The sequence below is a fragment of the Ochlerotatus camptorhynchus genome, unplaced genomic scaffold, assembly GCF_037179485.1.
Source record: "Ochlerotatus camptorhynchus isolate MF236.1 unplaced genomic scaffold, CSIRO-AGI_Acam_v1.1 ptg000320l, whole genome shotgun sequence".
Classification (NCBI taxonomy): Eukaryota; Metazoa; Arthropoda; class Insecta; order Diptera; family Culicidae; genus Ochlerotatus; species Ochlerotatus camptorhynchus.
In genome coordinates, this window is record NW_027040808.1 from 1511113 (window position 1) to 1538023 (window position 26911).

General features: G+C 38.5%; 1 protein-coding gene across 1 annotated transcript in view; it reads left to right on the plus strand.

Moving 5' to 3' along the window:
• Positions 1–1004: 1004 nt before the first annotated feature.
• The window catches only part of kek2 (kekkon 2), a 176447-nt gene continuing 150540 nt past the window's right edge, over positions 1005–26911 (plus strand). Inside the window, exon 1 of the mRNA XM_065229727.1 lies at positions 1005–2229. The gene's annotated coding sequence lies outside the window, so the exon portion shown is untranslated. The remainder of the gene's footprint in view (positions 2230–26911) is intronic.

A 26911-nucleotide genomic window follows, 5' to 3' on the forward strand; every position in this document is an offset into this window, starting at 1 on the left:
AAAACTCATCGTAATTGTGGTTGGCCCTTTTGCCGAAAATCAGCTCTAGTTACAGTCGTTCCCTATTATGTAGTATTAAAATTCCACCATTTCTCATGACATCCCCAGTTTCAGACATCTCATAAGTTATTAACAACCATCATCATGATTCAATTAATTGAACATAATCATTACAGTCCACTCATTCCCCTAGAAAAAAAAATGAAAGTTCCCCCGTTGAAATTAATCCAACCAAAGAAACAACACGCATACACATACACACGCACACACCAATTCGTGATGGGCAACTGTGTAGCTGCAAAGCGTAGTGCTACATGTTTCCATGTTCCGCATCTCGCAAATCTCCGTACTCGTTTTGACCGGGAATTTATTCCCGTCCCGTTCCCCAATTGTCTAATCCGATTTGCCCAGCTCCAACCCTCCCTGTTCGGTTGTCGGCTGTCAGTATTTTCGCGTTGTTGTCGTTAGGCACTGTAGCAGGATCTCTCTCTCTGCTAGTCCGGCTAGCCCCGCTTGTGTTTGTGTACTTGCGAATGGTATTCAGTACCGACATTGTTCGCCTTAGAAAGGCGCAACCAAACGGAGATAAGTAATCCAGCATCAGTGGCATATTTTTGACACCGCAACGGAACGCATAACAACTCAGGCGTTGCCTTTCCCCCACCAGCGCTGACAAGCCTCTTCCTGGTCCAAGATGGGAGCGACTAATTGTCTCACGTGCCTTCCTGGCAGTCGTTTCTCTCTCTGCGTGTAAATGGTGCTCGGAGTGAAAACTCTGACAATCTAGTTGACCGAATTTTCCGCTTTGGGAAATTTTGGCGCTAGTGTTCCTACGTGTTTAGTACCGCTGCAGAAGTCGTCTCTCTTTGAGAAGCTGTGGTGGAGCACATGGGACAAATGAGAGAACTGCTCCAATGTTGATGGAGGATTCGCGTTCCAAGCATCCGTTCGTGGCCGACCAGTCTTCTAGCGTCATCCGGGCACGACGCCAATGTGTCTCTGTTTCCTCTGCGGGACGGCTCCAAAATAGTGTGTGGTGTTTAAGCAAGGGTGCTGGGAGTGGGAGCCACGCGTTTTTAAGTGTGGTGAAATTTTGCAGCATAGCATAAACAACGGTCGACTGCGGCGATTTTCGCGATGGGGATGCAATGCGATTGCTGATATCGGTGCCATTAGGAAGAGGCAAGTGTTTATCGTGTGGGCAAGACTCGACTTGGATGCTGCAAACGCCAGAAAGAGGGTGTGCAGTTTACGAAACGTCAAACCAGTGTCGGTGGTGAGCCTGTGGGTGGTGCTGGAGAAAAATCAATCACTGGGCGTTGTATGTGGCACGAAAACAAGGCTGCGGAACGTGACTTGCCCGAGGCAACGGGGAATTTATGACGTGGTTGTGGAGCAAGTAGCAGGCATGGAAATATAATTTGTTTCCCTTTGCGGGCTCCCCCAATGTGGCATTAAAAACAAATTGTTTTGTGCGAGATTCCCAGAGCCGACTGGCGTCTAACGGTGAGTGAGAGAGTGAGAGAATTATCCTTCAAAAGAAGACGAAGGAAATACGTTCCTCGTGTTCAACATTGTGTGGTGGATGGGCAAATAAAAATCTATGTCTCGCAGCAAGGCGAAAGTATGCTTCAGAGGAAAATCCAATAATTCACGGTTGAAAAAACTAATAACACCAAAGTGCTCACATTCGGATGCTGTGCATGAGTGTCACGGTGGTGCTTCCAGAAGCTAAACATCTTGTCGGGGTGAAAGATATTGATTGCCCCTTCCCAGCTGCTTGAACCCAACCAGCTGAGACGGACGTTCCCCAGTGAATATCCTCGAGATGGTGTGATGGTGGTGTGTCGGTGCTGTGTGTCTCTGTGCTATGTTGGTGATATCAATAAGATAAAATCGTGAAAAATCACATCACGACGGCGACGAAGACGACGACTGAGTGTCTTGTGTACCGGAGTGGGATTCGATCGCATCCAAGCGACAATTTCGACACCAAAGTGTGGGATTTACAACGCATTAGTAAAGGATTAAATCGTAAGAAAAATCAAAACAATCTATCACAGGATTACCAAGCAGCATCGAGACTGAAGGCGGTGGTGGTGAACTCTATCTCGAGCCGAAGGACATTTTGGAATCCTCCTCCCACGTACCGATGATGCAAGGCGGATTCAAACATCGTATAAACACGCACAGAATCGTCTCCTAAACTGAACCGGACTTTTATAGCAGGTAGGTCCACCAGACTATTTTTAACATTGACGAGGGATCGATCCAACTGATGCCATCAAACTTAATGCCTTTCCCCTTAAGTGGGGATCGACAACAGTGTGACATCGAAATGCGCGTCTGACACAGACAATCGTCGTCGTTAAAATTCAGGGTTTTTTCGCAGGGAAATAAAAGAAAACCAAACAGCAGCAACCAAATTGGAATGGAATCATCATCGGAATTTCATTCACCTCGAGAATGGATGTCTCTTTTTACGGTTTTCATGCTTCTCGCCTGTGAAAGCTCTGCCGGCCCGGAAGATGAACCATGGTTGGGGTTTTGAGAAGGACATCAGCACACACAAACACAAACACATTTGGTTTGAAATCCTTTGAGTGTGATATCCCCTCATGCAAACAAATTATTGACCATCGACGTCGTCGAACCGGTCCCATTCAGTTTGATTGGTGGTTGGGATTGATGGCAGGGTGTGCTACACAAAATGAGTTCAATTCACATTCGATCTGGAAGGAGCTGTTGAAACGGTTGATTGATGCTGGATTCGGTGCCGCATTGTGTCCAATTAGGTACAACTTGGGTTGGATTTCAGCTATTTTGGATCAATGCGATTGGTAAATAATGGCACTTCGATACTAGGATTGGGATTATGTTTGGAAACAATGTCATTTTCTGGTACCAAGATTATCTTACGTTTCAAAATAATTTAATTTAAGATTAGCAATAATAGGTTGGAAAAAAGAGGAACCATCCTATACCTACGAATTGTAAGCTTGTTATGTCAATACATCTCTCCCAAGCAACATTTTAATAAGGCAAAGCTGCTTTTGTAAACAATCGGATTAAACGTCAATTGCTCGCGAATAAAAGCTCACTCATGCAAACTGAGAACGCCATCAGATAGGGGAATGTTTTCTCTCCACCCAACCGCGAATTGTAAGATTTTTTTTACAGATTTGCATAAAAGCTCAATATTATAAGCAACATATATCAAATGATAGCGGAATCATTCCTCTACCTCATAGTGTTATTAGTTATCGAGATTGAGCTTTTATTTGTGAGAAATCGGCGATTGACGTGTTTGTTTACAAATGCAATTAGGCCCAAATCTCTAATAAATCCGGAAATCCAAACTTACATTGAAATCATTGTTTACAACAGTAGATTCGCCGTAGTAAAATAGAATAATACGAAGAAGAGTCAATACCGCTCATGTCAAGCTAGTTATACACAGGTAGACATTTATCAGTGAAATTGCATAAACCGAATCCGCTAGTCCGACAAAAACGTGACTGCATTATCGGATATTGACATGATCAGCAAACTATGAAAACCATACTAAATACCAAACACCAAACCAATGACATGATCACAGCTTTAATTTAAAAGTTAAAAGTATTAGGATACATGTCCCTAATTTTGGCCTAAGTGTCCCAAACATGAAATAAAATATATATATATATAAGAGAAAGGGATGTAATGTCGGCCTAAATGCCCCTAATTTGGGCCCATACATAAGTTCAGCAATGGACTAAATTTTCAATGGCGACCAAAAATATCCATTAGTACCGTCCCAATGACGCGTTCGTCTTTATAAAATTGATAAATAGTCGATTTTTAGCCATGGACCTAATCTTAGATCTATAGGCTAACATTAGAGCCATTTCCCATACCATTTCTTTTAACTCAACTGGAAGGGAGTATTGTGGAGCTCCCTTTTCCCGATGCCTGCATCTGAGCCAAGCTAACCGTAACATTTCCAAACCAAAAACCCCATTTTTACCGTCTTATTGAAACTTTCGACCAGGAAAAATGTGCAAACAGATTTTTGTTTTGTAGTGATGGGCTCAAACTTTCGATCCATAGGCCAACATTAGAGTTGCTTGCTCTATGTAATCAAATGCAGGTTACCACATTTTTTATGGATTACCGAGTGTCATATGAGTGACTAATACGGAATTGGGTGTTTAATCATGTAGGACTTATCAAAGGAAACAAAAACTAATGTTTAGCGCAGTGTTCGGAAAAAAACTCAAAAACTCAAATCTCATGCATGAGTTTATGCGCCCATGAGTTTTGCCTTGTAAAATGCAACGACGCAAAGATCACCTTCAGATTCAAAAATTCATTTCTTTATATTTTGGCGATATTCATTGTCATTACTATTATTTGTACATCAGGGGTTGGAAAAGTAACACAACATGCATAAACATGCTATCAATTGTTGTTTGAGTGAGTTTTATGAGTTTATAGCTGGAATGATTTTTCGGTGTTGTGAGTGTGAGTGCGTGAAAATGCAAGAGAATTTCAAGCGAGGATTTTGTTTGCCGTATTCGCACGCGAGTTTATTCTCGCAGGGAGGCTGTTGAATCATTCTCAAATCTGATTGATTTTCCAAACACTTCTTCTTCTTATTCTTCTTATTCTTCTTCGTCTTCTTCTTCTTATTCTTGTTGCTTATCGCATATTAGTTTATTGCGTGCCTTCAGCTTAGTGTTCTAGATGCACTTCCACAGTTAATAATGTAGAGCCTTCAATGCCTGTATATACACAGCAAAAAATAAATTTTAATATTATGTCGAAAATCTCATGTAATTGTTATGGTCACAATTTTTGCTGTGTAACATTTTTGCATTAGTATAATTGTGTACAGTACAATCATACTATATGTCCAGGAAAGTTGATAAATTTTCCAAACCGAAAAATTCCTAGACTGGACAGGGAATTGGCCCAACCACTTCCAGCATGGTCTTGCTTTGTAGCTTCGCCTTTACCGACTGAGCTAAGGGAGGCACTGTTTAGCGAATTAAAATTCGACCTCAAAAATCAAAATTCTGCAGGGTTAAGGTCAAGCCAACGAGCTGTTATCCAATTATTATAAAATGTGAAATTTAGGTGCTTAATTTACTGGAGGGGAAATTGGGGCGATTTGGCTACAACTCACCAAAACATAAACTCATTGAACATAGTTCACAAAAATCTCTTTGCAGGTTTAATGCTTGAAGATTGCTTTAACTACTTATTTCATTTGCGTCTAAAAATTTACTTTTCTCTAGTGCGAATATTTAAAAAGGTTTTAACTTGCTGAAAATGTCAAACATGCTATAAGCAAGCATGGGAAAATTCATTCACTCGCGCGGGCACCACAGAATCAAAATAGCCATCATCACCTACAAACAGATTGCCGAACGAGTGTAAATAATTCCAACCAAGTGACTCTGCAGATCGACTCAGAACTGACAGCAGTAGAAGGAAAGAAGAATAAACTGAAAGGCAGCCGAATAATTTTCTCTACCGAGGGAGAACTAGATTAAATGCGTAAAATCCGAATGCTTACGATTTAAATAGCCGAGTCAGATCGTTTTTGGCTCACTGATTTAAATCATTTGAATTGGCCACAGCAGTTTTACGGTATTTGCTTGACGCTCATATTTATGTGTTACAGTATAACCTTTTTCTCCATTCTTCTTCTTCTTCTTGGCATTCCAAGCTTATTTCATATCGCATGATTAGCTTATTGCATGCTCTCAACTTAGTGTTCCTGATGCACTTCCACAGTTATTAATTGAGAGCTTTTGATGCCTGTACCATTTTTGCATTAGTATAATTGTGTGACAAGTCCAATCATACTTCTATGCCCAGGGAAGTCGAGAAATTTTCCAACCCGAAAAATTACTAGACCGAACCGGGAATCGAACCCAGCTACCTCCAGCATGGTCTTGCTTTGTAGCTGCGCCTTTACCGACTGAGCTAAGGGAGGCCTTTTTCTCCATATTAATAGCAATTTAAATGTGTCAATATGTGTTAAATGCTAGAAAATAAAAAGTGATTCTTTCTCCAAAATTCTCATTCAGCTCACTCAGCAGAATGCAATCGTGAAAGGTTCAGCATAGAAAAAATAATAAGAGAGGAAGTATCCGCACTACTACACTATTTAAAATTACACAAATGTCCAACTGATGGAATGGTGATCAACATTATTACCGATTGCCTGCAAAGAGCGTTTTCCCCAACACATATTTCAAATCGAATTCCATCTGGTCTCATCGAACGGTGCTTGTTCAATCACCGCGTGTGGTGAGTAGTGGTGTCCGGTCAGCGTGACGTTGTACATTTTTTTCCTGTACACAACGCAAGCAGCTAACTATCAAGAGCCCTCGATTCATCGAAGGAAGAAGAAGCCGCACCGCTGCTGATCAGATTCAGTTGCTCGTCGTGAGCCGCTGTGGGTCATCTATGCCAAGCGCGTCACCATCGTTTCAAACAACATACAGCTCGCCAGTCTCATCTGTGTTAAACACCCTTATAGCTCAGCATTAATCAACCATCACAACAAAACGGTTCTCTTCAGGACCACCATAAATTATTGTTGTTTAAGAGTTAATCTTCATTGAATGTTCGCACGCTTTGCTGCCAGCCACATCACCCCCAAAGCTCTTTGATAATGTACTCAGTAACCAAACGTTTGTGGTAAAATGCGTAACAGTATTGAAGTGGTACATACAAATTTTCGCAATGACCGAATACCACATGACCATGTCAAGTAACCAGAAACACTTTGAATTAAGGTAAAGCACAAACATTCAAGTTCACATAATTCAACGCACACCACCAGACCCTACTTATCAACCCATCAACTAAACGGCTTTACTTCCCTTCCGAAGGAAGGTGTGATCAGAGATGTTATGCCTCAGAACATCCCGGCAGCACCAAACGGGATTGAACCCAGGTCTGCTGGGGTGAGAGGCAATCACGTTTACCACTACACCACCGGCGCCGCTCATAAGTATTCTGTAATAATTTTGTTCAAATGAACTATTATTATGGGAAAAAAATTCCCGATTTTGTCAGCATAAAATTTGATAAGGGGCTGACAAAATCGGGAAAGCACTGTATAGCCTTAAATAGAATAGGCAGTAGGTTTTAAAATTTAATTTATTCCTCAGAAAATAATTGTTACTTTCTACTCTTTGTATGCTAAAACTGTTCATTGCTGACCATTTATAAGCCACCATGGAAACAAAATATTCTTACCGGTTGTTTACTTGGGTGCTCAGCCCACTCCGATAGGGTTCTCTTTTTACCCCAATTATTTTTTATTGATTAGAACCTTAAAGATCCAACGTGGATTAATCTTAAGTAACAAATGTTTTTCATAAAATTCAAAGGTTTGCAACTTTTTTTTTTTGTTCTGGAATATGCATATTTCCCACAAATTTTAAATTTGAACCAGGTTATGACATTCAGGATTTAAAAGTTATAATACTTCAAGATATTAACAATAATATCAAGTCAAATTCCTTGTACAGTTTTAAAGGCTCATGGAATTTTATCATTACTTATAAAGGCCGCATTCTTAAGGAGTTCTGGGAAAAAATCTTCGAGAAAACATCAAGTGCAATCTTTAGTGGTTCTGAGGATATTTACATTCATTGTTTAAATTAAATAAAATCAACTCGAAATTGAATAAATTAACAATTAAACCTGAGATTAACTTCAGGAGATCTTCAAAGGAATTCGGAAAAGAATTCTAGGATAGTTTGCCAAACAAATTATGATAAGAAATTTAAGGAATTTGCGAGAAAAAATGTAAATAAATTCTCAAGAGACTTTAAATATGAGTAGAATTAAACGGTAAGGAGTCAGATCCAAAAGGAAATCTGAAATGATTTCGATGAAGATTCTGTGAATCATTCCAAAAAGTTTCTTACCGAGTAATGCCGAGAAAAATTTAATTTTTTTTTTTTTGATTATGGTTAACGACTTGTAGGCAATTTTATTAGTTTATATGAAATTTAGAAGATGCTAAGAGGTAAGCACATATCATCACCGTTTATTTTCAACGAAATTTGGAAGAGTATTTCAATGGAATTGCGTTAAATATAGAGAAGCGTTCAAAGTTAATTTCCAGAATATTTCTTGAGAGTTGTGGTAGAATACAAATGGAATGGTGAGGAGAAATCTAAGAGAAATCTCTTTTGAATTTGGAATGGACTATTCTGAGGTCTTCAGAACTACTTGAAAGTTCCCAAAACATTCCTGAAGTTAATTAAACTGCCTTGATGTTCTTTTGTTGTTTGAGAAACTAGCCTGATACTCCCAATACTTATCCTTTAGTTTTTAAACATCCCTGAACTGTTTCGGACTTCCCAAAGTTTCCTCAATTTTCATAACGATCGTGGATCTTCTTTTAAGCTTTAACAATCCGCTGAAGATCTCGAAACTTCTTTAAAATTAATGAAATTTATCTAATGTTACCGGAACTGCTGTAAAATTCTCTGATATGTCCTGTAGTTCTCGACATTTGTAACGTTCTCCGGCTTGTTAATCGATTATTTAAGTTAAATTCTACGTTAGATTTAAAAAAAATATTACATTATTAATACATATTTACATTCTTATATAGGGGAAGTGGATGTAATGTCGATCTAAATGCCCCTAATGTGGGTCCATACATAAATTCAGCAATCGACTAAATTTTCAATAGCGATCAAACATATCCATTAGTACCGTCTCAATGACGCGTTAATCTAGATAAAATTAATAAAAAGTAGATTTTTAGCGATGGGCCCAATCTTAGAGCCATAGGCCAACATGAGAACCATTTCCCCTATATGCTCAAATTGTATAACAGTAATTGAATTTAATGAACTACAGATTCACCTTCCAGGCTCTCTCGCTATAAAAAGCTTAATAAATGTTGAAAATTGCTCTTGCATATATTGCGTGCAGTTTGTTAATGTTAGGATTAAACGTCCTCGCCTACATATTTTAAAACTATAGTATACTGTGGTAACTTTGAATAAGTATTGTGCTTCTAGCAGTTACGTCGGGGAACCTTATTGACCACGACCAGTGGTCTCTCGTTATCGAGAGTGGCGCATAAACAACTGCGATTTCAGAAGTTCTTATAGATGACATTCTACGACGGTTACAAATTTCTCTGAAGTTTTTGCAGTTCTCATTAAGCTGTTGTACTGCCCTGAATGTAATTGAACTGTCCCTTAAATTTTTAAGCTTCCGCGAACGTCTGAACTAATGTGAAGTCCTCAATAAATTCCTGACATCTCTGAAGCTTTTTGAAAAATGGCAACTTCTTAAAATTTCCCGCTGATTTTCTGAAACTTTTGGAACTCCCCCTCAAATTCCTCTTATTTTTGGAGCTTACCTAACTGCTTTGAAATGCTTCTGCATTTTGCTAATTTGCATGAAAAATCATGAAGTTCTCAAATCTACCCTTAAACTTCGTTGACTTATATCAAGACCTCGAATTTTTTCTGAAAATCTCTGCACTTCTATGAATGTTTTGAAGTTTTTCTGCAATATCTGGAACTTTTTGAAACTCCCGCAATTATTTTGGAATCACAACGAACTAATTAATAGATTTCTTTGATGTTCACTGAAGTTCTCAAGATTCTTCTGAAGTTCGTGGAACTTCCCTGAAATTATCCAGATTAATTCATTACCAGACTTTCCGGATGTTTTCAAATCTGCCCAAAAGATTTCTGAATTGCCTTGAAGTTTCCACAATTTTCCTTAAGTGTTATAAACTTTTTAGACGCTCACGGAACTTGGCCTTAAATAACTAATTTTACCTAAAATTATAAAGTGATTCCTGAGGATTTATATGTTCAATGTTCCGGCAAATTTACTGATTCATAAATCCCTGACGCTTCTGAAGCTGTCGGATCAATCATAGAATACTCGAATTTCCCACAATTTAAGAAAACTCATTGTAAGTAAAATCGAAGTAGGCCGCGCTACGAAAAATACGTGTTTTTGGTTTGCTGCGTCGTTTTCGTTCTAGTGAAAATGTTATAAATTTACAATTTCATTTTTAAAAAGTGTTAATTTGAAAGTACCGAAGTAATGTTGAAAAGTGCATTAAGTGGAAATTTTCAAATTCTTATCAGTTGCATGTGGTGCCGAATGATCTAACCTACGCTCAGCTAAGTTTACTTACCTTTTCGTTCCTCTGTCCTCGATAAGAAATATCCATAATTTCAAAACCTACTAAATACGCGTCAATCGTATTGCACTGATGCTTGATTGAAAGTTTCAGTACATTATCAATGGTGTATATTTGCATCGATAATGTACTATAGCGAGGCTTATTATGTGTGAAAATAGCTTCGGAATGCTTACATGCTTTACATGGGCTATTGTAGCTGCGGTAGAGCTGTCACCTTCTAACTCCCGGGTTCAAGCTGCTTGCATTCATAAGAAGTGATTGCAGGCAGATTTTAAACAATAATGCCACTGCCTGACAGTGGGAGTTAGGTCAAGGGCGAATCTCCAATCTAATCTACGATTCCACATACTATTAATAACCTTTTACACATGAGAACTTCCTATAGATCAGAATGAATTGTGCATATTTAGGATCAACAAACATTTTCAGACGCAAAGGAGCAAAAGGATCGAGCTGATAACCTTATATTAACCTTAATTCCAAAATCTGTTTTTAATAATATGTTTAGGTAAAGGGCAGCAACAACGGACAGATAAACTATAGCTCTAGTTTATTTATATAGTATTTACCGCTATAGTAATGTTGGTTTGCGTGGGCGTGTCTTGGATTACTGAAAATCATCGAGAGAATTGTTTACAAAAGCTGTTACTTCTAATTCCAGCTCTATCTAGATATGTTTAAATCTAACATAACATGTACTTTAAGGCAACATTGGGGGTGTGATTTCAAAAAGTCGGTCGCGGCATGAAAGTGGTCTGATTTTGATCCAGAGATGATGGTTTTTAATTCTTAATACGCCAATCGATAGGATTTGTTTCTATTGATCTGTTATCATTTTTCATTTTTCAAAATTCCTCTATTGAAAATTACACGAATGTGCACCTGTTGCTATTATACCTGCGAAAAGCAATTCCCCTAACACAGATGTCAAAGTCTAATTCCATCCGGTCTCACCAAACGATGTTTAATCTCACCAAGTATTGTGAGTGGTGGTGTTCTCCTGTACACAACAAAAGGCTGCCTGCAAGCAGCGAGCTGCAGCCCACATGAGCAGAAGGAGGAAGAAGCCGCACCTCTATTGATTGAAATCAGTAGCTTTTCGTGAGTTGATGTGGGCCATCTATGTCAAGCTCGTCATACTAAAGAGTGTAAACAGGGAGAACTCCGCTCAAATTCCTATTTCTACACAAAACACAAGCTCCTGCTGCAGTTAACAAATAAGATTTATTATATAAGGCCACGTAGTCCTACGTCATCATTGCGTACAACCCCATAGGGCTGCCCCTTGTAATTTTTTTTATAGTTACTCTAGCGCTCTTGGGTCATTCGTGACTTGTTCGGGGGTGAGATTTAAACTCATGACTTGACATGAGAGGTATGGATGCTAACCGGGGTCGCAGGTAAATTATCAAAACTTGAACGACTACTTTTAGGCCTGGTGTTCCTCAGAGATAAAATTTTCACTCCGGACCTCTCTGATTTGCCTCAGGGTTGCCACGAATCTTTGTTCGCTGATGACACAGGCATTTCCATTAAAGGAAGAAGACTTCGTGTTATTTGCAGCAGACTGCAGAAAAGTTTAGATATTTTCTCTTCTTATTCACAAAAATGGAAGATTTCTCCCAACGCTTTCAAAACTCAACTTATAATATTTCCACATTAGCCTAGAGCTTTCTTTTTGAAACCTAGTTGTAGTCACATAGTCACTTTGAACGGAGTTCCAATTTTTTGGTCAAGTCAAATGAAATATCTTGAATTAGTACTTGACCAAAAATTAACGTTTGAAGATCACATTGAGACCATCCAAGCCAAGTAAGAAATATATAAAATGTTTGTATCCTCTTATAAACAGGAAATCTTAACTTAGCCAAAAAGGTCTAGTTGTCAAAGTTCTGAAGATGATTTTTAAGTTGCCTCCCTGGTACAGTACTACCGAGGTACATAGAATTTTGAATGTTGAGACCTTAGAACAAATGTCCAACAAAACAATTAATAATTTCAACCTAAAATCGCTGCAATTGCATCGATTAATTCCCTCTATACACAGCAAAAAATTAATTTTAATATCACGTCAAAGTGGATGCACTTCAGTCGTGTCGAAAATATCGTGTAATATTACTTGCCAAAAAGGGCAAAATTATAATTAATATAGTGCATGAACTGACATAACGTTGCTTTTACTGCATTTGTTTATTTGTATGGCCATGAAAATTACATGAGATTTTCGACATGATTTAAGTGCTTCCTCTTGAATGTAATATTAAAATTTATTTTTTGCTGTGTACTATGATTAGATTTAGTTTAAGTTTTAAGTTTTAATATATAAATTGTTAAACTGACATGCAGGTATAGAAAACCTGTTTAAAATACAATTAAGGCTGGTAAGTAACTGTAGTAGCACCTAGGTTAAAATGTAATGAATTTTGAATTTGGAACAAATAAAGATTTAAAAAAGGACCAAGTATTAGCAACTTGAACAGTTTCGTAACAGAACACAAATGCTTCGGTAATTATCAATGTTTCATTTCATATCCTTTTTCTGTAGGGGCCAACGGCGTGGGAAATCATAGCTAGTGGCTTGTGGCATGACGATTTCTGAAAAATCTGCGAGCCAGCAAAACGTGTTCGGCGGTGGCGCACAGCTCTAGTTGTAAAGTTTACCTTCTCTGATATGCAATCATTTATTGTTCCGAAATTAAGTATAAACATTTAATTTAATCGAAATGATAAAAATAGCAGTCTTATCGAGGCATGGTTTCCATCAAGTATACAAAAATACTGGACCTGAAAAATTATCCTATACAAACAAATCGATGATGGTTAAAAAAAACCAAGTTTCATGTTGCCAACGATCATTCAATACAATTCAAAATTGGCTTTCCACCAATGCACGTCATATCCATCGCGACGAATGGCATGGCAGTTGACAGACTTTTATTCACAGTAGGTATGTGCAAATGAATCGAAAAAATAACAAACGCTTTGATTCCAGCTGGAAATATACCGAAAACAAAAAAAAAATCATCTCGTTAAACAGCAAAGCACCGCCCGGACGTGAGCAGTGTGAACCTCCCTGTTATGACTGCAGGAACAGCTTCTACCCACGGCCGGCGCCGAGCAACGCCAACAAAAAAAAAAAAAGTCTTCTCCCTCCCGAGTGAACATACGGCCCCGACTGCCTGCACGGTGATAATACGGCCATTTGCATTTTTATGTTGTTTGATTTTCACCGTTGGATTTTATTTCTTAATTTTCCACCAGCCCAGGAAGACGTTGTTGGTAGGCAGCCAGCAACAGATGACACGCACTGGATGCGCGAATATTGTGGGGACAATTTGCAAGGACGTGACCGACTACCCACTACCCACTCTCTCGGTGGACCCTGGTCGCTAGGGAGCGTTGACTTCCCATTGCTCAGTGGTGGTTTGAGGGAAGTGTTCATTTCGACTTCGGTTGAACGGAAATTAACCATATTGTGCGCTGCCGGCAAATTACCAAGTGATGGAAGAGCCATTGTATGTACCTATAGAGCGTTTTCGTATTAATTGCGACGTCCATCGATTGATGGTTGATAGTCAAATTGCTATGGTTATCGGGGGCCTTTTCTTAGCAGCACGTGACTGATAGTGTCAGTGTGCATTGAGGGGGGTGGATTTTCTCGGAAGTATTTTCTGCAGCAATGAACACGTAATGCGATGGAAACAGTATAATGAGATAGATATTGGTGTTGTTGACACGTGGTTTCCTAAAGTAAACATCCATGTAATGGGAGTTTCCATACTGCGGGGAAAATAATTCAAGCCGAACAATGGATTAGGTCCTCAGAAACCGCCGTGTTTGTCGTATTAGATGCTAGGTAATAGCTTCTTTTATTGAACTGAGTGTTGAAAAAAGCTGGAAATCTTTATACATGGCCGTGGGGATGGAAAGAGAAAATCGACGAAGAGAATCTGTCAGGATCTAATCCATTATGCGGCTTGAATTGATCCACTACCACTATGAATTTGCAGAAGGTCCGATAATCGATAACCGTCGATAACGTCTGCATTAACGTCTGCAATGCAAATTCATCATTAAACTTTTATGGACCACTTGGGGTCCATTATGGGTTTGTTTACATCCAGGCCTGTTATGGTGGTTACTCGTAGCCCATGAGTAACCTGGAGAATGAATTTTTTATAACGGAATTTTTGCACGCCCATCTGGATTACTACGCGCTCATATGAGCAAAATACAACATGAATGGTCGAAATATTCTGTATTCATCCAGAATTAACCTTTGTCCTTAAATGTGGGCTGGAAACATTACAAAAACAAACTATTGAAAAACAAAATCCGTCTTCAAATGTGCTATGAAAAATGACGCTCACCAAACATAAATTGCTGTGCGCCCATCACACAGTGGTCGAAGATGAAAAAATCACGAACTTAATTAAATTGTGTATAAACTATTGACTTAATCATAAAAGCGTCTTGAGAGGAATTGGGCTGCCTACATTTTGTTCTAATTTGCGAACAATTCGAAGGTAGTGTGCTTTCATAGAGCTTTTGGACGTTTATTCGCCTTTTATCATCTACAGGGTGTCTACTCATTATTCTAAATAAAATTCTCTGAATTTTCCAGGTATCTCCAAAACTTTAACGGATAATTTCCAGTTTTTTTAAATGCGTTTAAAATATGCTTTTTTGTAGACAACAACAACAGCAATTAACGCAAACGTTTTTAAGACATGGCAATCAGTTTTGAAGAAAAAGTTTTTCACTAAAACCCATTAAATTATGAAGCTTAAGACTTAACTTAAGTAAATCTAGTTAAGATCTCAAAACATTAAATGCCTTGAAGTTCCGAAATTTAATGTAAAAGTTCAAAATATTCAACATTTCGAAAATGCCAGAATGAAAGATAAAAAATTAAATGATTTTCAAGCTTACAATTTACTTTTTGAAACACCAGAGATCTTCAGGGAAGTCTCATTAACTTCACATCATTTGTAGTAATGCCATGCAGAAGAATGAAAAGAAATACTGAGGATTTCAGTTAAGCTTCATAAACCAATTGCGGGAACATAAGGGAAGTAAACATCCTGAAAATATGGGGAACTTACTGGAAGCTTTTTTTTTTAATGCGTTTACTTTTCCAGGCTCATCTGCCGTTGCTTGCGGAGCCTATATTCATCGTTTGGGTTACAAAATTTCTTAAAACTCGCGTTAGTAAAGCGGGGGCCGATTACTCGCGGCTATCTCGAGGTTAGGCGTAACAAATTGATACAAACGGATGGCAAGCTAGGGATTGAGAACACAAGTTTTTTTTCGAGCAATGTGCTCTTAATCTAGAACTAAGCGACATACTGGAGAAAAAGACAAACATGGGGGTACTCCGATGGAGACCTAGCAACTTGAGATAACACAAGATGATACTAACTACTACATCCACAGATCGATCCGTTTTTTTTTTCCTTAATTTGTTTTCCGTCGATCTTGTTTTCCGTGCTGAGCACCAATGCTATCGACGTGCCAAGAAGGCAGCTCCCACACCTGGACCCTACCTATCGACCCATCAACTCATGAACCGGGGACCAACGGCTATACTTCCCTTCCGAAGAAAGGCGTGATCAGAGATGCTATGCCTCATCCCGGCGGTGCCGACTGGGATTGAACCTAGGCCTGCTGGAGTGAGAGGTAATCACACTTACCACACCACTGGCGCCGCAAAAAAACCCTTAAGATATTCCGAGAATTTCATAGAAGTACAAGGACTTTCCGAAAATTAATGATAACTTCAGAAATATTTCAGGAACTTCCCAAAATTCCAGAAAATTTCAGGAAAGTTTCAATGTGTTTACAAGAATTCCATTTATTTCAGAGCAGAACTGAAATCTTCAATAGAATTGAGAGCTTCAATGAAGCTCCGAGAACATCAAGACTGATCAGAGAATCAAACGTCTGTTTCAATAATATCAAGGAAATCATAGCCACTATAAAGAAGCTTCGAGAATCTCTGCGATATCCGGAAAATTCAGCAAATCTCCGACGATATTTGTGAAACGCAATAAAAAATATATGAACATCTGGAAAATGTGAACGAATTCTAAGGGTGTTGTATCATGGAAATGTCAAGATATTTTAAAAATTGCAAAAATTTAGCTATGTTGATTAGAGAACATCAACGAAGTTCTATTTATGAAAAAAAATACGACAACTTTTAGCAAGCAATGATATTTTCAAGAGACTCCAGAGAACTTCTGAGAAATTTAAATATTTTTAGATATTTTTATGATATTCAGCGAAGTTCCGAGTACTACGAGGACGATCAGATAACTCATAGAAAATTGAAACGACTTACAATGAGCTTTCTCAAATAGCATAGCATAGCATAAACCAGGTTGCACAATTTATTAGGTGGTACGAGCTCCAAACTGTTGTTAAGAAGGAGACCCACCTTCATCCGTTGCTGTTGGATAGTAATTTTTGATAAATTACTACCTCTTAGATAAAGAATGTGTCTCCCACCAACAGATCAGAGCTGTCCTGGCCACATCCTTACATCTGGTGGGGAAAGGGGAGGAATGTTAGTCCAACACTTACTCAAGAGAGATGCAGAGAACTCTACGGCCCCTCATAAGTGTCACGGGAAGGGTGGATTTGTGTTAGTAGAGAGGGTAAGCCATAGAATACGCCCAGCCGGCGTTGCTGGCATCGTTATATCAAGCATTTAATAAATAGAAACTGTAAGTAGTTTATCTGTCCGTTGTTGCTGCCCTTTACCTAAACATATTATTAAAAACAGATTTTGGAATTAAGGTTAATATAAGGTTATCAGCTCGATCCTGTTGCTCCTTTGCGTCTGAAAATGTTTGTTGATCCTAAATATGCACAATTCATTCTGATCTATAGGAAGTTCTCATGTGTAAAAGGTTATTAATAGTATGTGGAATCGTAGATTAGATTGGAGATTCGCCCTTGACCTAACTCCCACTGTCAGGCAGTGGCATTATTGTTTAAAATCTGCCTGCAATCACTTCTTATGAATGCAAGCAGCTTGAACCCGGGAGTTAGAAGGTGACAGCTCTACCGCAGCTACAATAGCCCATGTAAAGCATGTAAGCATTCCGAAGCTATTTTCACACATAATAAGCCTCGCTATAGTACTATAGTACTAGTAATGTAAACTACTCAGCACGGAAAACAAGATCGACGGAAAACAAATCAAGGAAAAAAATTATAATCACGATGAAACAAAGCGTAAAAGACTATGCCTCTGATTTTATTTGTTATAAATCTTTTGTTATTAATAGGTAATAGGTAAATTCTGCAAACACTAATGTGCGAATAAACCGATTAAAATACTGAAGAAATTTTCAGCTGTTTCCTGCAAAAGGTTGATGAAATATTGAAATGGTTTCGTTAATCCACAGCTGACGTGTAAACCCGGGTAAGATTTAAGCTAAATAAAAACCGTAAAAATATAAATACCACATATTCCGCTAATCGCATCACCACCCACAAGCAAAATAAAAAAAGACACATTCACTTATTCAAACGAGCGCTCCATGTTTTTGAATATTACTTCCCATTTTTTTTCGGAACATAAATTCAAATAAATGTCCCAGAAAAATTGAACAGCAAAAAAAAAATTACAATAGCACAGAGCAGTAAAAACCACGCCACAGTTTCATAAATAAACGAACAAAACCCATCATCACCCAAGTCGTCGAGCAGCCAGCTAATGGAGCCATGGTAGATCCCTCGGTGACATATGAGCCCACGCGGTGGCTGTGGCAGAAAGCGCTCGCATTAGAACTAAAGACCGGGAGCTATTCGGGTGCTTTTTTTCTCTTTCTCTCTCTCGCGTGTTGTCTGATCCCACAGCAAACAGAAACGTTCACAGCCGGGAAATGGTGTGGCTCGTTTGGTGGATGTAGCATGTGATGGAAAACCGTCACAACTTGGGAATGAAAAAGGAATAATTCCACCGTTTAATGGGTTAGGATTAGCGCAGGAAGCAATTTTCCACATGCAACTATTTGGAAATGGATTGTGGGCCAGGGTGGGCCACTTAGTTCTCCACCTTCACGGGACCGAGGGAGTCACACACGTGAAAAGTGGGTGTTTATTTTGCCAGCAGTTCGTCGATCCATGCTTTGTGCTCGGGTCGTTAAGCACACTTTGCGTGACAGTTTAATTGGCGGTGGTTGAGGTTGTTGTTTATCTGAAGCGTTGAAATGGTAATTTGGCATGATGTATGGCCATGAGAAAGGATCAAAAGAAACTCTGGAAATGGCTCTATGATTACTGATGATTGTCCGGCTATTACGACCGTTGTGGCTGCCAGGAGTTGTACATAATTTAGCATGCAAGCATTAATCAGCAACGGTAAAATACGCTGAATCAATCGTTTCCAATTGTTTGAACAAGCGCATTAATCTCCGTGCTTCCGAAGCGGGCCAATGAAATTCATCAATCGTTCCCAGAAAATCGATCCAAAGCTGCTCCCACGCTGTTGACAAGCGGCCGTAAATCGTTACCAATTTGCATATCCCATTTCAGCGAACTTCGACGCCTCCTCCTCCTCCTCAATCGAGGGCTTAATACTCATAATATCGCTTCTTTATTGCTGAGTGTTTGCTCAGGGCTTACTCAGCAAATCGGGGATGGGTTGGCAGGTGTAAGTACCGTACCAAGAGAGCACGATACAGGGGAAAACTCATTTCACTCGACTAAACCAACAACGGGTGGGTGTGCTCTGAATCCGCTATTATGCCACATTGTTTCGTCGATGGATTTAAAATCTTTTCCCATTGTTTTAGTGCATGACGCATAGTAATAGACACCGTTTGCACATTACTGTGCATTTTGCAACTGCAAACGCGTGATGTCACATAGCTAATCCTGCCATTTTTTCAAAGTGCACAATCCATCAGCTTCGGAAAAACGTCACCGCAGTATCGAGGACGACCCATATGAGAAAGCTAGCTGTGTTGTGAGTTTCCACTTCTGGGAAGGCTTTTGTGTGAAACCGATCTATGGTACTCCCTGGAACAACCTATTACGTAATAAGGGTTTAAATTATCAACTCCATGCTTTCAGATTTGCGAGCATTTTTCAGTCAAAGGGTTTCTGAGCTGACAGTCCCATCAGTTAGGATCAGTTGTTTTCTATGTTGATGGGCTTTAAGGAAATTTTATACACATTTGGGATTACTGAGCACTAAAAGCACTTTTGTATTAATTGCTAATTATCTTCATGTATTCATGGAAACACTGACAAAATCAACCTACAAAGAGGTAGTCAACATCGTGCTCTCTTGCAGTGAGGATAAACTTGCATTTTTGCTGAAGGAAGTGTTACTGCTACCTAAAGCTACAACATATTTAATCAGCACCTTTCAGTGAAATGATCTGCACATGTTCGATCTTTGTCAATTCTTATTCCTTTTCGATCCTTGTTTGGACCCTACCTGAGGTAATCCTGCTTGGATATCGATTTGGACAATTCCTCTACGATCCTCCGGATTCTTATAGTAATCTGCTTGGAAATCGGTTTGGTGACACTTTCTTTTACCGCTATGATTCTTAAATGCAAAGGAAAAGGGCAATCTCTCGATTCCCCTTCTAATCAAATATAATTGAGCAATCAAATGCCAAACACTAAAAGGTTCATCCTATTGTGACAACCGTTTCCAAATTGTATGCTCTTCGCACGGAACTTTTGAACTTCGTTAAATTCAAGTTTTCACTTCAAATTGGCCGTTGGAGTGAATACCGTGTATTGGTTGAAACATATGACGGATTCGAACGCCTTCTCAAGTATCGCACTGACAAGCAGGGTCATTTTTTTACTTACGACACCAAAACTGTACGTCTGTTAAAAGTTGTCTGCCCAGTGGTGAATCTCTGGATCAGATCAAAGACGAATTGACAAAATTAGTTGGAGTTGAGCCTGTCCAAGTAATCAAAATTAAAATGAAATCCCATCTTGGCGATTCGCGCAATGGGAATTCTAATAATGTTTTATTTAGTTCACTTCAAGTCTAGTGAACTAAACAACCTTAAGGCCTAAGAAAAAGTTAGCCTTATGCTCCATGTCCAAGTGAAGTGGGAACACATCTACACGATCACGATCCTGCAATCTCGTTCTAAGCGACAGGTAGGAAACCCTCCACGGTTCTAAACAGGTATTAATTCCTCTGCTGTTTACAACGGTCAGCGAGTAACACATTATACATTCGTACCCATAGGTCCAAACAGCTCACAAGCTTCAAATACTTCATCTATACCTGTTGCCAACAATCTTCAGAAAGTAAATTGAGCTTCTTGTCCTACGAAATCAAAATTCTAGACTACACAATTTTATCGGATGTGTTGCTAATTTTGACTGCTCGTAAAATGGAAATTTTACCGAAATCATTAATCGATAATATGCTGAAAACAAACTACAAGTTTGGTGGTATTCAAGCTGGAGTAAAATTTGTGAACAATATAGTAATGACTTTGAAATATAGCAATGGATTTTAAATCATTAAATATTTTAAATTGGAATGCTCGATCTCTTAAAGATAAGTTCGTCTATTTAACTTTTTGGAAGTTCATAACGTGGATATTGCCGTTATAACTGAAACGTTCCTTGAATCTGACCATAAGGTTAAAAGGGACGCAAATTATTTTATTTATTTTTTTTTGTATTGACATCATTGTTCATAGACGTATCAAATATCAAGCTCTGTCTTCATTTCAAAACAAAGTTTTTGAAACTTTGGGCGTTTTTGTCGAAACAAAATTTGGGCAACTTATTTTTGTAGCTGCCTATTTATCATTCCAATGCGTGGGCCAGCAAAAAAAAATTCTTAAGGATGACCATCAAAAACTTACCATTGCATTATTGGTGATTTAAATACAAAACAACGCTCATGGAATAATGCTCAAAGCAATTCCAAACGTTGATTATTGTTCTGCAGGTTATTACGCTATTCAATATCCAAACAGCCCAACATATTTTTCTTCAGCAAGAAATTCCTCCACTATTGATTTGATCTTAACTGATTCATGTCAACTTTGTAGCCAATTGGTTACCTATGCTGACTTTGGCTCTGATCCCCTTCCAGTAGGTTTTGAAATATCCCAAGAAATAATGTCTAATCCCAACAGCTCTAGTTTGAATTACTATACAGTTGATTGGGAGCAATATTCAACATTTATGGAACATAACTCAGATCCAAATATTCCTTTGCAAACCAAAGTTGATGTTGATTATGCTCTTGAATATCTGATTACTTCTATAGTTGAAGCAAGAGCTACCTCAGTACCAAAATGCGAAGTTAAATTCGATTCAATTATAATAGATGACAATCTTCAGCTCTTGTTCCGTCTGAAAAATGTCCGTAGGAGGCAATATCAAAAAACACTCGATCCTGCCATGAAACTTATCTGGCGGGATTTGCAAAAACAAATTAAAAACCGAATCGTTGTTCTTAGGGTGATAAAATTTTATCACAAATTCGGAAAAAGCTCAGAAACTAGCTAAGTAATTTGATAGTTCGCATCGTTTCTGTTTGGGTCTTAATAGTCTTATTGAGAACCGGGTTGCTCGGCACAACTCGCTGACCCTAGCAGGTGCAAAGTTCATCGTCCATTGATAGTTCCTGATGCATGGAACAGTTAACAACCATAAATTTAAACCAAAGCAAAAAAGCTCTCCGAGATAAAGGTCATAGGTTTTAGTGGACTCCACAGATCGCGGACTGGATAAGAAGTTCAGGTACGATAATCGGAAAGACGATAACGATGACACCACGATGATGGTGGTGGCAGGCGGTGTCTACGGTGTCTAACATAGTGGTGGCAGCAGGCAGGATGTGAAGAGCCCTCCAGAGGAAACCGGTGGTCCTCTTCTGATCCCAGATCGGTACGCTTGGGAGATAGTGGTGGCTTTGACGATAGGGTGGTGAAACAGGCACTTCTCGATCCGGTCACCATCGGGTTCAACCGAACTCCGGGAGGCGGATCTCTCATAGGGAGAGGTCATTGTAAAAATATACCCATGCTGTGGCATATTTTGATATAAGAGATGTTTATATCACGAGTTCCCAACCATATAGGATGTTGCTTCCTTCTGTAAAGATGTTGAAGAATACAAGTTTTCAAAACTATGGATAGTGTACGAATGAATGTACTCACTACAAGGCGCTAAAACGAAAATGAACAAGTTGCGCCTTCGTAAATACACACATGATATAACGTTATATACACCCCGTAACGTGGGTAGATCACCATTTTGTTGTACGTTACGGGATGTAAGATCTACCACCGATTCCTAGTCTTGAGTACTTCAAACTAGGGGAACAGGATTTTACAGTAATCAAAGTCCTTCTTACTTTTTACGCTTTGTTGATAGTGACAATACTCGGCTTTGTCCACCGTCTAGTTTAGTCTAGTGTGAAGTGGTTAAGACTAGGGTTCTGATGCATGGTCATTATCGGTGTCATTCCTTAAATTTTGTTGCTAAGGAATCCAATTTTGACTGACAGATGGGCGCGCTTTTGGAGGGTGTTTCAACACTCCGAAGGGTATAAATAGCGGGACCTTTCAATTAAGTCGGATCCTTGCAATGAATGCGAGAATGACAACTGCAAAAAAATCGAATACTTCATCATTTCTCAATAGTGATGGAGTAATTCGACATGCACTAAACTAAGGACACGGGATATACTACAATAGATCAAATAACTGGTCGCAGTGGTGTTAGGTCCCGAGCAGAGGAAAAAAAACGTTATCTACAGATCTCACAATTATGGATGGTTCGCGTCTTCAGTAAAGTGGTTCAGATGGACAAGACCTATCTTCAATAAAAGAGTTTGGTATTGAATTCACTTACCAGGCACCGCTAAGACGGAAACTTTCTATCTAGTCCATATGTTAAATTAAGACAATCAATTCAAAATGAATGACACTCTAGCGGTGCCTGGTGAGTGAATCTTGAACTAAACTCATTTTTTGAAAATAGGTTTTGTCCATCTGAACAACTTTGCTGTACACGGGAACCATCTATTTGAGCAGGATCTGTAGATAACGTTATATAATGCATATTTTCGATTGCATAACTTGATCATTTTCATTTTAGCGCCATCTAGTGTGTCAATTCTGCCATAAACTATCCATAGTTTTGAAGATTTTATATTTTTTGATTTAACATCCTTACAGAAGGAAGGAACAAACTATATATATGGTTGGGATCTCGTGATATAAACATTTATAACATCAAAATATGCCATTTCATGTGTTTATTTGAGCAATGACCCCTCCCTCCAAGATATCTACTTCTAAAAAAGTGTATTAATTGAAATGGGGAAGCCACTAAATTTACTATGCAAAACATTTGAAATAAAAGAAATCCATTGAAATTTCGTTAATATACAGCAATTTGAATTTAGGGTCAGACAACGTTAGTATTTCAATAAATGTTTTCCAATAAATATTTTTAAAGTTTTTTAAAAGATTTTTTTTTTTCAATTGTTATAGTGCTCCGGTGGAGGCACCTAGTCGTGAAAGAATGAGTAAAATCCATCGACAAATAGAAAAAAGTTACAGCTTTTCAAAGTGGCATGGGGTCAAATTGACTCCAAGGTACAGACAAGGGGTTAAGAGTTACCAATTTAATTCATTCAAACAAATGTGAAGGCAGATCAGCTGAAGTTGCTCTTCTAGACAGAGAAAAAGCATTCGACAGTCTTAGGCATGAACGGGATTAGTTGCCAATTTGAAAAAGTTTAACTTTCCACTCTATATTATGAAATTAGTATTTAACTGACAGAACTCTGCAGGTGAATTATCAAAATTTCAAATATGAAGGACTACCTTTTAGAGCTGGAGTTCCTCAGGGTAGCATTATTGGGCCTATATTGTATAAAATTTTCACTTTGGACCTCCCAGATTTGCCTCAGGGTTGCCACGAATCTTTGTTCGCTGATGACACAGGCATTGCCGCTAAAGGAAGAAGTCTTCTTGTTATTTGCAGCAGACTGCAGAAAAGTTTCGGTATTTTCTTCTCTTATTTAATGCAATGGAAGATTTCTCCTAATGCTTCCAAAGCTCAGCTTATAATATTTCCACATAAGCTTAGAGCTACCTTTTTGAAACCTGTGAACGGAGATCCAATTTCTTGGACTACCAAAAAAAAAAAAAACGCTTCAAAGTAATCAGAACACAGTTTTGAAGATGCCATCCTTGTACAGTACTACCGAGGTACATTGAATTTGGAATGTTTAGACTATAGAACAAATGTTCAACAACAAAATTAATAATTTTATGCAAATCGGCTATTCTCAATTGCAACAAATAATTCCCTTTGTATAGATAAGAGATAGTTTTAGTTTTAATTTTAAGATGACCATTGTTATACTGACATGCAGATATAGAGAACCTTAATTGCCAAAGCAGGAACAATGTGAACACACTTAGATATATATCATAACAATTAAGGCTGGTAAGTTACTGTAGTAGCTAGAGCACCTGGGTTAAAATTAAATGTAATTCAATTTAAGTTAGGAACAAATAAGTTACTACAATGTGATCCTATTATTGTGTGTTCCAATTATGACTCATGGAATTCCCATATGCCATGATTGGAACATGCCATAATAGGAACGTATAGCAATAACTTATGCACCTGCCCTAGTGGTTCTGTTTAATTTAACTTTAACAAGTTAATGTTTTTTGAGATTGAGTAAAAACAACATTGTTGATGAAATAATGAAATTGGGTTGGTAGCAGAATGCTGAAATAAAATAGCAAAAAAGGTTATCTTCCATTTATTTCCACTTATGGTGTGGAATGTTATGAATACAAATTGGAAGATAATCTTTTATGCTGTTTTATTTTAACATTGTTGAATTTCTTTGGGTTCCTTGCAATATATCAAAGCGCATTGTCGACAATGTACGAATTAAATTTGGTATACGCCCGCCAACAGGCTTGTTGCTCGAGTTCCTCTAAGAATGAAGACATAAACGGTATATCGAAAAATCAATAGAAAAACATTCCAAATGAAAAAAAGGTTGATCCGAATTGTCAATTTTGTTAATAGCATTTTTGTCCGAAGGTCTATTCCGATATTCTCAGAAGGTGGCTATTGATCCAACTTCGGAAATGTCAAAACCGTATCAGACTTATCAATTCCACTTTTTCTTCACTCGCGTGTATTTCTCGTACACGATAAGAGCCAATTATATCTGGAGAAAATGGAGCAAAGAAGACGAGAACGCTCTGTAAATTTGAACATTAGTCGTCTTTTCGCAACAATTGAAACTGTTCCAAGAAAACCAACGTCCAATAGTATTGAATTCAACCGAGTCACTGCCTCCAAAAATGTCAAGCGATGATAAAGAATAGGTTTTATCTAGGGGAAATAAGGCTAATTGTTATTTATATTTTCTATTCCCCTTCAAACATTAAAAAAATGAAGGGCGATAAAGACATTCAGTCCTGTTCCAAATTGCCACACGATCTTTTTTATCCAAAAACTAAACTTGTGGGTTAAATGGGAGTCTAAAAATTATTATTTTATTTGTCCTTTGTTATTTTTTTCACGCAACCCTCCTTGCCCTATTTGAGTGATGCAGGATATAGGGCTTTTTATCTAATTTCCGTCCTACTAAGCACATACCGCAATTTACCTCCTTTTTTAAAGGGTTTGAACAAAACATGAAATGTTTTCAACAAAGATAAATTCTAAATTTATTCGTCCTACGAGTTTCAATTCCGTCCTAACGCATTGAAACGCCATTAGATTTTCTTTGTCCTGCGGATGATGGCAGAACAAGTGGATTCGCTAGGAGCGCTTCTTTTGTTTTGATAACAATAAGTGTAAATATTCATACAATGCGCTGTAATATGCTTCATGTTGTGGCTTATGAACTAACGGATCGGAACGAACGTATTATTGTGTTGTGCATGGTGAAATCATTGATATTTTTGATGATTTCTACTCGATAGAACGGAAATGGGCGATTACGACGAAGTAGCGCTCTTCCCTATAATGAAAATAATATTTGCATCCACCTAATCGAAAAGCAGCAACCGTTCAAAAGCACAATGGGTAAAAGCAAAGCTTCAAGCAAGACCGTGCAGGTGGTGGCTGAATTCATTTCCCTGTTTGGTGTCGGAACTTTTCGAATCAGAAAATTTCTCGGCCTTCTTAGGTATATAGTTATCATTATTCTTGCCATACGCAATTGAGAAATGGTACAGACTAGAGAGCGTCTAGTTTAAGAGAGGAGCGGATTCAACACAAACTGTGTTGGCAATATTTATTCTTCTTCTTCTTCTTCTTCTTCTTCTTCTTCTTCTTCTTCTTCCTCTTCCTCTTCCTCCTCTTCTTCTTCTTCTTCTTCTTCTTCACATTTCAAGCTTATTGCATATCGAATATTAGCTTTTTGCGTGCTCTCAACTTAGTGTTGTAGATGCACTTCCACAGTTATTAATTGAGTGCTTTCGACGCCTGGTACCATTTTTTTTTTCCTTGATTTGTTTTCCGTCGATCTTGTTTTTCGTGCTGAGCACCAATGCTACCGACGCCAGGAAGGCAGCTCCCACACCTGGACCCTACCTATCGACCCATCAACTCATGAACCGGGGACCAACGGCTTTACTTCCCTTCCGAAGGAAGGCGTGATCAGAGATGTTATGCCTCAGAACATCCCGGCGGCGCCGACTGGGATTG